This window comes from Ixodes scapularis, unplaced genomic scaffold (assembly GCF_016920785.2).
Source record: "Ixodes scapularis isolate PalLabHiFi unplaced genomic scaffold, ASM1692078v2 PGA_scaffold3__209_contigs__length_174095766, whole genome shotgun sequence".
Taxonomy (NCBI): domain Eukaryota; kingdom Metazoa; phylum Arthropoda; class Arachnida; order Ixodida; family Ixodidae; genus Ixodes; species Ixodes scapularis.
In genome coordinates this window covers 127,776,141-127,790,228 of record NW_024609868.1, presented here as the reverse complement: position 1 = coordinate 127,790,228, position 14,088 = coordinate 127,776,141, and the positions used below count along the sequence as shown (strand labels likewise).

General features: G+C 45.9%; 1 pseudogene; it reads left to right on the top strand.

Annotated features, from left to right (window-relative positions):
* The window catches only part of LOC115309215, a 144,100-nt pseudogene that overhangs the window by 80,357 nt on the left and 49,655 nt on the right, over positions 1-14,088 (top strand).

Below are 14,088 nucleotides of genomic sequence, written 5' to 3'. Positions count from 1 at the left end.
CGTCACGAGGGTCACGACTGAAGGTCACGACGATGGTCATGACCTTCACAGCGGCCTTCACGAGGACTTCACGTGTAACCTTCGTGACGTCAGGAGTGACGTCACGAAGGTCACAAGTGACGTCACGAGGCTCACTAGGGTCACAAGTGACATCACGAGAGAGGAGGGAGGGAGGGAGGGGAGGAGTGGGAGGGGGAGGATGAACGGGGGAGAAGCAGAGGAGGGAGGGGGAGGGGAGAAGGGGAAGGTACGGAGGAGGAGGAGAGGGTACCCTTTTCTCCGCACCCTCTCCTCCTCCTCCTCAAGAGCTGCTTTCTAATTCGGCATTATAGGGATTTGTAAACGTCCTTCATTTTTTGAGAACTTTTATATCGATATTTACACGTGAGGTTTTGTATAAGAGCTAAAACATTTCCCATTGAGTTACGGCAAGTTGCAGTTTCTTCATATAAAATACAGATGGCGACAAGAGTTCAAGAATGGCTTGGTGTGCAGTTGCTGTCGTGTGCCGCTTGCAACGCCACGTGAAACACAGAAAAAGAGCTAGATGTTTGGGTGCCAGATGCCTGGATGCCCGCAGTGAGCGAGTCAGAGATGTCAGAACATCAAGCGCGAGGCTGCGGGTGCAGCACAACTACTTTTGCACAAGTTCGACCGTGCGTGGGTATACATGCCTGGCCCGATCCAAATGAAATGCGCCATGAAAGAGATTCAGCCATTTGCGATGCCGTCAGGTATGCTAAAACAATTGAATGATTTTATCGATTGCAGAAATCATTTTCACAATCATACTGTGACTTGTTGGAATGGCTCAACTGTATTTTGTTTCCCAACCACCTCAGTGGCTTTTAAGTGGCAATGGTATGAAACCGAAACATGAGACATTAAAACACTTTAGTGACTATGAGCCAGTGCACTCTCCTATGAATCCCTGTTTGGCGGGCCGGCCGAGGTGCCCGCAATCTGACGGAGGTCAATCTGAGATTTTGGTTGCACATCAAAATATCTGCAGTTGGTATAAATGAATCTGCGATTACTTTTTGGCTGGGGCGTGCCAGATGACCTTAGTTCGTTGGGCTTGTAAAACCCTAAGATCTAAAAATCGCTTTATTTAACCTAAGTTGAGAGCGCAACCAACGTTACGGACTGATGAAGCAAATGAAACAGTGCCAAGAGCGAGAGGTCGTGCATTTTGTTCTCTTTCTGTTCCTGTGCGATCATCGGCTGAACGGGCGGAACGGGCTGAACGGCTAAACCAAGTGCAATAAAAAATAAATGGCCTTCATATTTATTAAAAAAAAAAACTCTAGTTTGCTGCATGCAATAGCGAACAAGTACGGCCTGGCACGCAGGCACGCGCGTAGGTGCGCCTTGTGGGCCTCACTCAGACATGGCGGCGGGGGGCGCGACGCAGAAGGAGGACAAGGAGGATCGTCCTCGATGAAAAGGGGGAAAACGCGGCGAGCTCGCACTGGCAAGCGCAGGAGAGGCTGCACGGCCGAGCTCAGCGCGGCGCGGCCACTTCACGAGAGCGCGCGCTGGGCCGTCGGCCGCTACCTCGGCAGTAGCGAAAGGTGGCTGTCCGCGCCAGTACGCAGCAGACGAACTTAGGGTGCGGAAGAATGGCATTCATGCTTTTGCATACACAATTCATAAGAAGTGCTTATGTTTCCTCGGAATGTTTAACACAGAATGTGGTTTATAAGCCGAATTCCACGAGAAAACAATCTTGGAGGACCGTCACCAATATCCCTGCTAAATTCAGTGGAGACAGAATGAAAAACTGCGCGCAAAAAACGAACATGAAGACAAGCACAACAGTCGAGTGCTCGCCTGTTGTACTGCCCTTCTTATGTCTGTTCTTTTGCTTGCTGTTTCTCATAATGCTTCAGTGCCAACTGACCCCGTTCTTGGCACTTCACGTGATCTCAATCTGTACTCTAAATTTAGCAGGGAAATACAACTCACGTGACCAAGTCATGGGACCTCAAATCACGTGACGTTAATTTTCTTCCTATATTTATAGAAGGAACTGATGTCACGTGACGTCTAATGTTACCTCACGTGAAGCCAATTTTACCGCCAAATTTAGTGAGGAAAATCGAGGTCACGTGACCACGTTTTATCACCTGAAGTTATATCAACTTCCCCGTTAAATTTAGCGGGGTGATTAATATCAAGTGACATGACACACATGATGTTACTTTAGACGAAGATAAGCTCGCAGCGTTACTGGAACGAGCACCGTAGCTATCGGATGATGTAAGAGAACGATTGGAAGAGCCGATCACCCTCGAATAGAGTGAGCGTGCCTTTGATGGCTTGTCGTCCCGGGAAACACCTTGGCCTGATGGATTTAGCGGATAATTTCTTAAGGAATTTAAGAATGCACTCTCCCCCTCCCCCTTTTTTTAGAGGTGATTCATGAAGTGTACACCCGTAGGGCTTTGCCGCATTCTTTTGCACGGACGAATATTGTGTTGACACCAAAGACGACCTAGGCTACGTAGGCAAAACGTGTAACAGAGTTCCGATCCATTACATTGTAAAATGTTGACAATAAAATTTGCGCGCTCATTTTAGCTAGTAGGTTGCAGCCAGTCTTGGGCAGTCTTGGGTAAGTTACTTTTAAAAAGTAATTCGTTACAGTTACAGTTACTTTCAGAAAAAAGTAGCGAAGTTACCGTTACAGTTACCGCAACAAAAGAGTAACTCGTTACAGTTACAGTTACTTTTAAAAAGTAACGACGTTACTTTTCAGTTACTTTTCTATAACACAAAAAGAAAGTAGAAAAAACTAGAAAACGCCCTTCACCAAGTTTTATTGCATAAAATTAAAAGTACGCTTTTTACTTCATATTGTAACTTGGTAGAAGTTGATTCTCGAAATTAGTGTTTGAAAATTTCCACGCCAGAGTAGCGGCGCAAATCAAAATGCGAAACATGCGCTGTGCGGAGTACTGGCGCTAATCAAAATACGAAACATGCGCAGTGCCCTCCGCGTGTAAAAGAAAAACCACAACGTAAATAGTGCTTCTAGACACTAAGATGTAAAGGCTCGTACACACAGAAGGCTGGATCACACAGACCCGTTCTCTTACGTTACGTTACGAAACGTCATGGGAAAATCTGTGGTTCGTATTAAGCGTGGCTACCAACTCAAGGAGATAGCCTGGCACGCGACATTCGACACGAATTTTTCGGTGACGACGAGCTACGATGGTGAGTTACCGTGGCAACCAAGGACACAAGGCTCGTCGTAACTAGGGTGCCTCAATGTCGTAACGTAAGGAATTGAGCTTGGTTCAACTTTCCACACAGCACCGTTTTCTTACGTAACATCTAAGTCACCGAAACATTCGCGTCTCGAATGTCGCGTGCCAGGCTATTTCCTTGAACTGGTAGCCACGCTTAATACGAAGCACGCATTTTCCGGTGACTTTTCGTAGCGCAAACGTAAGAAAATGGGTCTGTGTGAACGAGCCTTAAGTGTTCAGTTACAAAGTTCAAGCGCGTGCGTAATGATAACTAGATTTTTTTTTTCATGAAGTCTGCACGTGGCTATATGCGGGTCGTGACTCGTGAGAAAGGACGTATTCACAAGTTTGTGCAAGGTAAACTTGACACTCGAAATGTCGGAATAGACGTTTTGAAAAGTGCAACGAAAATCTGAATTGTACGTCGAGTCTCGTTCAGTGATATATTGTTCATAAAACACTGGAAAGTAACGACAAAAGTAACGTCGTTACTCTCATCGTTACCTCAGAAAAAAGTAATAGAACTACAGTTACAAGTTACATTTTTAAAAAGTAACTCGTTACAGTTACAAGTTACCAAAAAAGTAACGAAATTACAGTAACGCGTTACTAGTAACGCGTTACTGTAATTTCGTTACTTTTTTGGTAACTTGTAACTGTAACGAGTTACTTTTTAAAAATGTAACTTGTAACTGTAGTTCTATTACTTTTTTCTGAGGTAACGATGAGAGTAACGACGTTACTTTTGTCGTTACTTTCCAGTGTTTTATGAACAATATATCACTGAACGAGACTCGACGTACAATTCAGATTTTCGTTGCACTTTTCAAAACGTCTATTCCGACATTTCGAGTGTCAAGTTTACCTTGCACAAACTTGTGAATACGTCCTTTCTCACGAGTCACGACCCGCATATAGCCACGTGCAGACTTCATGAAAAAAAAAATCTAGTTATCATTACGCACGCGCTTGAACTTTGTAACTGAACACTTAAGGCTCGTTCACACAGACCCATTTTCTTACGTTTGCGCTACGAAAAGTCACCGGAAAATGCGTGCTTCGTATTAAGCGTGGCTACCAGTTCAAGGAAATAGCCTGGCACGCGACATTCGAGACGCGAATGTTTCGGTGACTTAGATGTTACGTAAGAAAACGGTGCTGTGTGGAAAGTTGAACCAAGCTCAATTCCTTACGTTACGACATTGAGGCACCCTAGTTACGACGAGCCTTGTGTCCTTGGTTGCCACGGTAACTCACCATCGTAGCTCGTCGTCACCGAAAAATTCGTGTCGAATGTCGCGTGCCAGGCTATCTCCTTGAGTTGGTAGCCACGCTTAATACGAACCACAGATTTTCCCATGACGTTTCGTAACGTAACGTAAGAGAACGGGTCTGTGTGATCCAGCCTTCTGTGTGTACGAGCCTTTACATCTTAGTGTCTAGAAGCACTATCTACGTTGTGGTTTTTCTTTTACACGCGGAGGGCACTGCGCATGTTTCGTATTTTGATTAGCGCCAGTACTCCGCACAGCGCATGTTTCGCATTTTGATTTGCGCCGCTACTCTGGCGTGGAAATTTTCAAACACTAATTTCGAGAATCAACTTCTACCAAGTTACAATATGAAGTAAAAAGCGTACTTTTAATTCTATGCAATAAAACTTGGTGAAGGGCGTTTTCTAGTTTTTTCTACTTTCTTTTTGTGTTATAGAAAAGTAATTGAAAAGTAACGTCGTTACTTTTTAAAAGTAACTGTAACTGTAACGAGTTACTCTTTTGTTGCGGTAACTGTAACGGTAACTTCGCTACTTTTTTCTGAAAGTAACTGTAACTGTAACGAATTACTTTTTAAAAGTAACTTACCCAAGACTGGTTGCAGCACGCTATTCGAGATTTAGTCGGGGAGCACCAAACTTGTGGGATTAGGGGCAGATCAATGCAGTCAAATAATTCCTGTAGCGCGGACAGTTTTAGGATGTGTTGGTAGTGACAGCGGCCAAGTAGCAATGATCCAAGTAGCAATGATCCAAGTAGACGTGCAGAAGGCTTTTGATCGTGTTCACCATGATGCTATTTCGGCTGTTTGAAAAAGGGCGAATGTTGGGTTATATTTGAGGGGATCCGTATGGTGTTCACCAGGTGCACCACCAAGGTGGTGCACCTGGCATTAATTGTTTAAGCCCAAAAATACCGGTGTCGTCCCCTGTAAGGCAGGGATGTCCCTCCTCCTCGTTATTGTTCATATTGAATTTAGTGCCATTTCGTTTAAGTGTGACTAAAAGCCAGAAGGTAAGCGTTTTTTTATAGGTTGTATTGAAAGGAAAGTGTTGTCCCTCGCGGAGAACATTGCGTTATTTTGTGTTGACAAGAGAAGTGTTACTGAAGTTTTAAAGCTGTCCTCTTCGTTGTGTAGGGCAACGGGGCTGTAGTTAACCTAGATAAATGCTCTTGATTATAGCACGGTGCGAGGGCTACAACGCCAGCGCAGTTTGAAGGGAAAAGATGGAACACTGTTTCGTGCAAGTACCTATGAGCCCCGTTGCAGCACGTGAAGAGCACAACACCATATTCGGAGAGCGTCGTCGAAGACCTTAAGAAAAAGACATCTCGGTGGCGTAACCGCACTTTGTTGATTTTACTCGCGCGACTGTATGTAATGTATTTTTAACCTCAAAGCTATGGTGTGCCCTGCAAGTATTGTGGTGTACGAGGAGCTGCATCCAGAAGATGTACAGAGTCGTTTCACTGTTTGTTTGATCGTTGGATAGTAAACCCATGTGTGGTTATAACCTCTTCCGCCGAGTCCTTAAAAGGGGGCCAAGCTTGCCCATCGTTTTGTTTGAAAAACTGTTCCTCGTTTTATTTTTTCGTGGGATCAACAAAACCCACTGTTGCTAGTTATGATACAGCCCCGCCTAACAGAAGCCCTACAGTATTTTGTTATGACTTCAGAGTTTGGCCCCCCGGCAAAACTAGTTTGTTTCGTAAAGGAGGATCTGGATTTTTTTTTTAATGCAAGATTTTCACTTGGGTATTTGGCGACTGTCACGTGGAAAAGACTGACGCGAAACCTTCTTGATGTCCTTTTTCCTGTGCCACTGTATCATTTGCGGTACGTCTCTGGGCCTGGACAAGATATACTAGCCCGTGTTAAGAGAATTGGTGTGCCGGCCGGCTATCAAAACGTTTTTCTTTTGGCTGCACAGCTCCACTCTGCCAGTGAAGGTGTGGCTTTTGAAGCGTGGGTTGTACTTCCCTTGGGGCGTAAACTACCTCCTTTGCCGACAGCAGAAAACTATCGAACACGTGTTCGTGCATTGTTGGGACGCTCTTTTTTATTGGGATGTTTTACAGCGTACCCTGAAAAAAGATCTATGCGTTGACTATTTCACCACTATATTTCTCCCTATCGAGAAGGGGGACAACGTGCCATATGACATGTTTATGGCGCTAGGGCTGTACAGTCTATGGCGATCACGCTTGGTGGTGCGACACGCTGACGTCCAACCATAATCAGCGGGTGTATTCTTCATTGAGCTTGCAATTTAGGTCAAAAGTGTTCTTGAAAAAACAGAGACCCCCCCTGAATCTACTGGCCTGCAAGATAGGCTAATGGGTATGAAAAAGGTTTATCACCGCCAACGGGTCCAAGTTTGAGCCCTTGGCGTTTTAACCTTTGTTTTCTTGTGTTCGGCGTGTTTTGTGTGTTTTTACACAATAAAGAGAAAGTGCCTTGCGTGGCCTAGTGAGTTGCGTGTTTGTCTCGCAACCGAAGGGTCATGGGTTCGAATCCCGCCTAAAATTCTTCAAATATTTCTCTGAAGGGGCCGTGAAACGATATTCAGTTGGAATGTTTTTTCACTTTATAGGAGCTTACTGGCAGTACTGCGACTCAAGGATACTGACACACAACGCCACTGGCCAAGAAATTCCCTTTTTTTGCGGTGTAATTTCAAGGACAAAAGCGAGCGTTTTCTATGAATCTCTCCTTCCCAGAACTTCATGTCGTAACTGGGGGATCTCAGCATCCTTTAGTGGCGACATTTAAACGCGGCTCATAGATTTAATCCGAGCATTGCGTGAGCACTAGATTTCTGCTCGTGATAATCAACAGCTCGAGAAACGTTCGGGTAGCGGTCCGTGTACAATCGCTGCAATGACAACAATGGCCGAACCATAACAATGTCTGGAGCTCAGCGCGTGACATGCTCTTTTCCGACCTCAGCGCGTGGTTATGATTAACTTTGGCGGCATATATTTGGCTGCAGATCATGTGGCCGTTTGTTATGGCTGCGAGTTGAGGGGTGAACGCTGCTCGTTTTTCTTTAATTTTTTTTGTTCGACTGTTTCTGCCTGTGGTGAAAAACAAACGAGTGCTTGATAGGTCATCAATGTCTGGGTTCCGTTCAATGAGGTATTTGCGCACAATACAAAAAATTGTTCCATCGCTCCTGTAAGTCAAATGAATAACTTTATAAAGTCAAATTATTTCAGCCATGTGGCGACCTTTAATTCACTTACGTGTCATGTTTTTTAACCACTTTCGTTCCACGCGGCACCTCACATTTCACGTGAAAGTTTGTGGGTTGTTTGAAATTCCCGCGCGAAGTCATGTGGCTGTGGCGTCATGACCGTATCGACCAATCCGGATTTTCACAGCACGTCACTGACACCGGCTTTTCTGCGACACAAGAGCCTTAACGCTATTGCTTTAAAAAAAAAAAAGTGAAAGAACAAGCGCGCGCGTTTGGAAGGAATGCTGAACTGGAAAGCTCGCTCGCTTAGCCCTCGTAGGAGTAACACGCATCGCCGGAGTAGCCGGAGTCTGGTGTTTTGTCACGTGACGGAACCTGCAGGAATATTAAGTACCTACTCAGCATGACGCTAGTCTGGCACTCGCGTCCAATCGCTGAGAAGACGAGCGCTCCGTCAGCGTTCGGGTGGCACTCCCGTTTGCTGGTTCCGTCCAAGAACAAGAAAACGCGGCTGGTGCCAGCTATATAACATATTTTGTGTTAACAGTGATTTCAGCCGAATATCTGCCGTAGTTGTTTTATTCTCAAGAAAAAATTAAGGACGGCAATATTACGACATCTAGAAATACTACATAAAATCTCGAAAATGATCCCTGAAGGACAAACAGAAATCTCCAAACACAGCTAAATAACGGTGCGCGACCGAAAAAATTCGCCTGGTCCGGGTATCGAACCCGAGACCTAAATATACATTTCCAGTAGAGCTCTCTACCAACTGAACTAACCATGGGTTAGACGTCAGTAGAGCAAACAGGTTTTATCAGCTGCCACTAGTCTACACCAACAAGGGTGAAAGGCTTGCATTTTAAGGTTTTAAGGTTAGGATTATAATGCAAATAAATGCAAAGGTGCAAGCGAGCTGGACAAGAATGACTAAAATAATCCCTTGAGGAGTGGAGCAAGGGAAACAAAGGAAAAACACAAATCTCCAAACACAGCTATAGTGACTGGTGCGCGACCGAAAAACTCCGCCTGGTCCGGGTATAGAACCCGGGCCAGGCGAATAGAATCTTATGAATGTATATAGTACACGTTTTTTATACCTAGTGTCGACATACGTTTTCGACTTGCGTTCCATGGATTTCTTTTGCAATGTCTTAAATATTTTGTTCAGAGTAATGAATAACTGTAACATTCCCGAGCATTGCAACAATGTCGGACTCATTGCACGCATTTGAATTCGAGTTTGATTGTGTACATAAATATTTTGTTTTTATTCCACGTAGAAACTAGAGAACGCATAACGTCCCGCAATCCTGATTATGCGCCCGAATATTAATTCAAGTTATAAGAAGAATGATTACTTGCAGGCTGACCGTATTTGAGACAAGGAATCAGGCTGGAACTAACGGACACATTCTTTCTTTATTCCAGGCAGGTTCTACTTCGACAAGCCTCGGAGCGTTGAGGAAAGCTTGAGGAACCAGCTGACGCGCCTTGCCGAGGAATCCGCCAAGTTGAACAAGAACGACGAACAGCTGGAGAGATCGATCAACGTGAACGAGCGAGGTGTTCGTCACATCGTGTACTTCGCATTTGACGCCTCTGCGAGCATTGGGCTCAACAACCTCAAAACTGGAATTGGACTGGCAAAGGCGATCACCAGAAAGGTAGTGCAACGAACAAAGCCAACTCGAAAGGCTATACTCTGCTGCCGGGTAAGAATCCCCGGAACAAGCTCGTTCCGAAAAGCCCTGCACTCTTTCCACTTCAGAGCGAACGCTGGAGAGGAGACGGGAAAGGAGGAGGGTCCCATCACCTCCTCTCCAGCGTTCGTTCTGCTAAAGTGGAAAGAGTGCAGGGCTGTGCGGGAGGAGCTCGCAGTTCTTTCTTTGCCCTGCAGCAGAGTATAGAGATGAGCAAGATGAATAATAGATGTTCGGTGTAAATTCCACTGGACGAAATACAGGGTAAACTAAATGTCTTTCTAAAAAAATATATATGATTCGTAGAAACACGGTAGTTGTGCTGTTTCGTATGCCGACTGATCGCGTTCTTTTTAATGTTTTGTTGCAGGCGGCGCTATGATCACCTGTAACAAGGTGTGATTGAAGAAGAAAGCGCAGCGTGTTTTGTTGTACAGCGAAAGTAGATCGCCCGTTAAAGCTGAATGCTAGTTAACACAGGAGTATAGAAAGAAAGCGCCAGATATTAAGAGATTTGAAGTGTAATATGCAAGGTTTATAGAGACGGGCAGTTTCGGGGACATGCATGAAGCTTGAATACCTACTGTAAAAGAAGGGACTGTCAACGTCGTGCTAACCGCTTTTCAGCGGGGCCCTCTGAAGTCAACTCGTCGTATAACGCATGAAATGATTATGAACCTCGTCCATATTAGTTTCTGAACTTTCGCTGAACTGGAACTGGCAATTACTTTGGTGATACCACAAAAACACTGCTTTATTTTTATTGACGACATGGTAAAAGAGGAGATCGCAGGACCATTTGCAATAAAATAAAACTCGATGAGTCGGCCTACTTAACGCCATAACTTTCGTGTTTCTAACCGTCATAACGTTTAAAGAGGCTAAGACAAGCCAAAATTAAAACACGCGATAACTATACGGCTAGGGACTATTATATGTTCGTATCTTTTTGCTAAAATTTGGTTTGTAAATGACGCCACAGTTCCGTAGATAAATCGATTTATATGCGGGACTCTCGGATCCACACCGTTCGGGGAGGCCGCCATGATGGGTGGGTCTGTGACGTGCTTTGCCTACGGTACCTGGCTGCGTGGCGTCCCCTCACACTCACTCGCAGGCTTGGGCCTCGGCATTTCGCGCTTCAGCTTCCTCTCTTACCTTCCGCGTTGCGAGCACGCGGTTTCGAGACGATCGCTCTCTCCGTCGCAGTCTTCGACACCGATGGCCTCAGCGATGGCAACAGTGATCAAAACTTTCTGCTCAACCTGAACGCAGTTTTTGCAGCAACGATCGGCAAGAAATATCTGACTAACGATAAGATTTTCACATCAAATACAAGTCTAAAAGCACTTCGAGACGTCTTTATATACGATCTGAACCTTCGCTTCCAACATATCAAAACGTCTTGCCACGAAAGCTAAACTAACATACTCTGAGAACCTCTTTTCTACAAATTTATCTTTGTAAATTTTGCGTGAGCATTAATCTGCCGAACTGCTGCCTTGATCGGTATCTGAAGCTTCACCAATGAGCATTTCACTGATCTTCGAGAAGATCCCCAAGAATAGACCGCGATAATGGTGACAGGTACACTCACACTGTGTATCTGTGTAAGTGTATTAATTTCAGTGTATCACTGATACACTGAAATCACAGTGTATCGCGGTCTATCACTCGAAACGAATGAATAAACAAGAGGGAGAGGCGGGGCATGGGACAAAGTAACCTGTTGTATTTGTTTTAGATAATCGTAAATTAGTGCGAGACTTCCACTACCAATCAGTGACGGTTGACGTGAACATAATGGACTTACATTGCTTTATTACAGGGTCCTCCAAACTTTTTGGCTAAAGAGCCCGATCGGAGATCTGTCACAACCTCAAGGGCCGAAGAAAAAAAAAAAAAGAGAACACTTGGGGGACGTTTAAGTTTCCTCATTAAGAGTGGAATGCGATAGGGTTATCGAGCGCCGTCCGTAAAGCCTTTTCATGTAAACCCGCGCTCGTTCCTAAGACGTGCAAGTTTGTGTGCGTGGCCTAGTCCGTAGCGTCACGTGTCACGTGACGTCACACGTGAGCGTTGTGGGTTGTTCGTAATTCCCGCGCAAGGTCACGTCGCGTGACGTCACACGTTTGACGTCACGTGTGATATTCTATAGGACGTTACGCGTGGCTGTGATGCCATGACCCTATCGACCCGATAAATTTAGCGGAAACGTTTTCCTCTAAATTTAGCGGAACATTTTCCCGCCTAATATAGCGGATACATTTTACTCTCGGTACGTCACACGTGACGCCACGAGTGACGTCAGCAGGTGCATGCCGGGATTTTCCGGTCCCGCCGACGCCGACGCCGACACCGGATATTCTGCGGCATGAGAACCTAAACACTATCGCGTTAATAGTAATTAGAAGGAAGAGATTTTAAGTAAATAAGCCTAGATAAGCATTTAAACACCGAAATGAATGTTAGAGTAAGTATTAAGAAATCCTAAGCTGGATTAATACATGTACACATCAAATCGAAATTTAATATTCGGCTAATTATGACATTACACAACATTTGTGACCAAGAAAACTAACCAAGCATGAATCAAAGCGCATGGAAACTTTGGCCCATTCGCGTTGAGCAAGAACTAATACTGACAATATGCAATAGTTGTGACAGAGGACACTAACCGCTCATTCACACTGGTAGCGGATCCGCGTTCGCAAATCGGTTGGGAACTAATGCTAGTGATGACAAAGCTCAATTAATAATATGGCGAGTGGACCCTGGTTACCGACGTAGTTCCTCTCGTTCTTTCTTGTATCTTAGTTTGCGCATTTGGAGCGCGTCGAGGCGCCGTCTCTTAACGTGCACTTCTTTTTGCGCCTCTTCTTCTTCTTCTTCTTGTTGTGAGGTCCAGAGAAGGAAAGGGAAAGCCGGGAGAGATGTTGGCCTCCTGTACGGGGCGAGTCGCTACCCGGCTTGGGGAAGGGGGAGGAGCCGTAGGTGGCTAAAAGAGATAGTGTGGAAATTTGGAAACCAGTCCAATAATGTGATGGGGGTTTGGCACAAATGTGGGTTTCAATTTAACAACCTTGCTGTTTGCGGTGTCTGGTATTTGATCAAAGACGGTCTGCCAAACCAGTCTCACTCAAAAAATCCAAGAGGTCTTTGTAAGCCCTGTGGACAAGCCGACGTGGGGCTTCTGGGATGAGGAGTTCCCGAGTGTTGGAGGAAGGAAGTCCATTGAAAGTGTAGCGTTGAAACAAGGTTTTACGCTCTTCTTCGTATTCTGTGCATACTAGTAGCACGCGTTCAATCTCCTCTAGGGCTCCACAGTGTAGGCAATCAGGACTATTGACTCGTTTAAGTTTGTGCAGAGTTGACCTTGTGTTTGCGCAGTTTGCCCTCAGCCGATGTAACATTGACGCTTGTTGTCTTGACAGCTTGCGGGGGATTGCTGGAGGGGGCCGTCCTTCAGCCGTCTCTCGGTGTGGGTGGCGCTTCTGGTAGAAATTTCGTATAAATCGCCATGCTTCGTTGTACCGGCGAAGAGAAATGGTTGGGGTCTCAAGTCCATGGGCCTCAGTAGCGAGGGCATCCGCCTTCTCATTTCCCGCAATTCCAGTGTGCGCAGGACACCACTGAAAAGCAAGTTGCCAACCCTTTCTTTCAGCCGACCTGGCAGATGCTACAGTTGTTGCAGTTAATGGAGTGCCTGTCTCAGGGTTCCGGAGAAGATGAAGAGCAGATTTCGAATCTGTGAGGATGACTGCTCTCCCTGGCGTTCCACTTCGCACTAGGAGCTCCAAAGCCCGCCAAATAGCCACCAGCTCCGCAGTAGTAGAGGTTGTGGCGAAGTTTAGTCTGTCTGCAATGCAGACGTTGTGAGTTGGGATGAAGACTGCTGTCGTGGTAGTTCCTGTCGCCGGACTAGTGGAGCCATCGGTGTATACTTGCAGCCATCCAATATACTCTGTGTATAGTAGTTCCTGGGTCAAAAGGCGAGAAATAGTCCCAGAAACACTCGCCTTGCTATGCATGTAAGGGAGGGTTTCACTTATCGTCAGTGGTACTTCTAGATGAGGCTGCGGGGGTGGAGGGATATGTCCGGGCGGTCCTATAAGATCTTCGAACTGTCTAGCCAAATAGCCAAAGCGGGAGTTGGGGCGGTCAAGGATGTGTGAGAGTAGTGAACTCCCAGAGGATGCACCATGAATTCTCGCAAGGTGACGGCAGGCGCGCTCATCAGCCCGGAGAAAAACAGGCCATTCCTCGGCAGCAACGAGTGTGGCAACGTTTCCCGCGTATCGCGGCAGTCCGACGCACATCCTTAGTGCCACACGGTGAAATGTTTCAACATCACGTTGTTGTGCTGGTCCGATGTTGAGAAGTGGCAAAGTATAATGTAGGCGGGAAAGGATTAAACCTTTATATAACTAAAGGAGGGCGTGTTGTGGTGTTCCCCAGGCATGGCCGCGGAGGCACCGTAGAACTCCGAGAAGGCTGCGGCACTTGGAGAGAACTTTGCGGACTTCCGGTCTCCAGGTTACCCGATCATCCAACAACAATCCAAGATATCTATGTGTCCTCACTCTCTTGACTGGCATCCCAGCCATCTTCAGTTGCAGCGCTCGTTCGGGGGGGCGTCCTCTCGGACGGT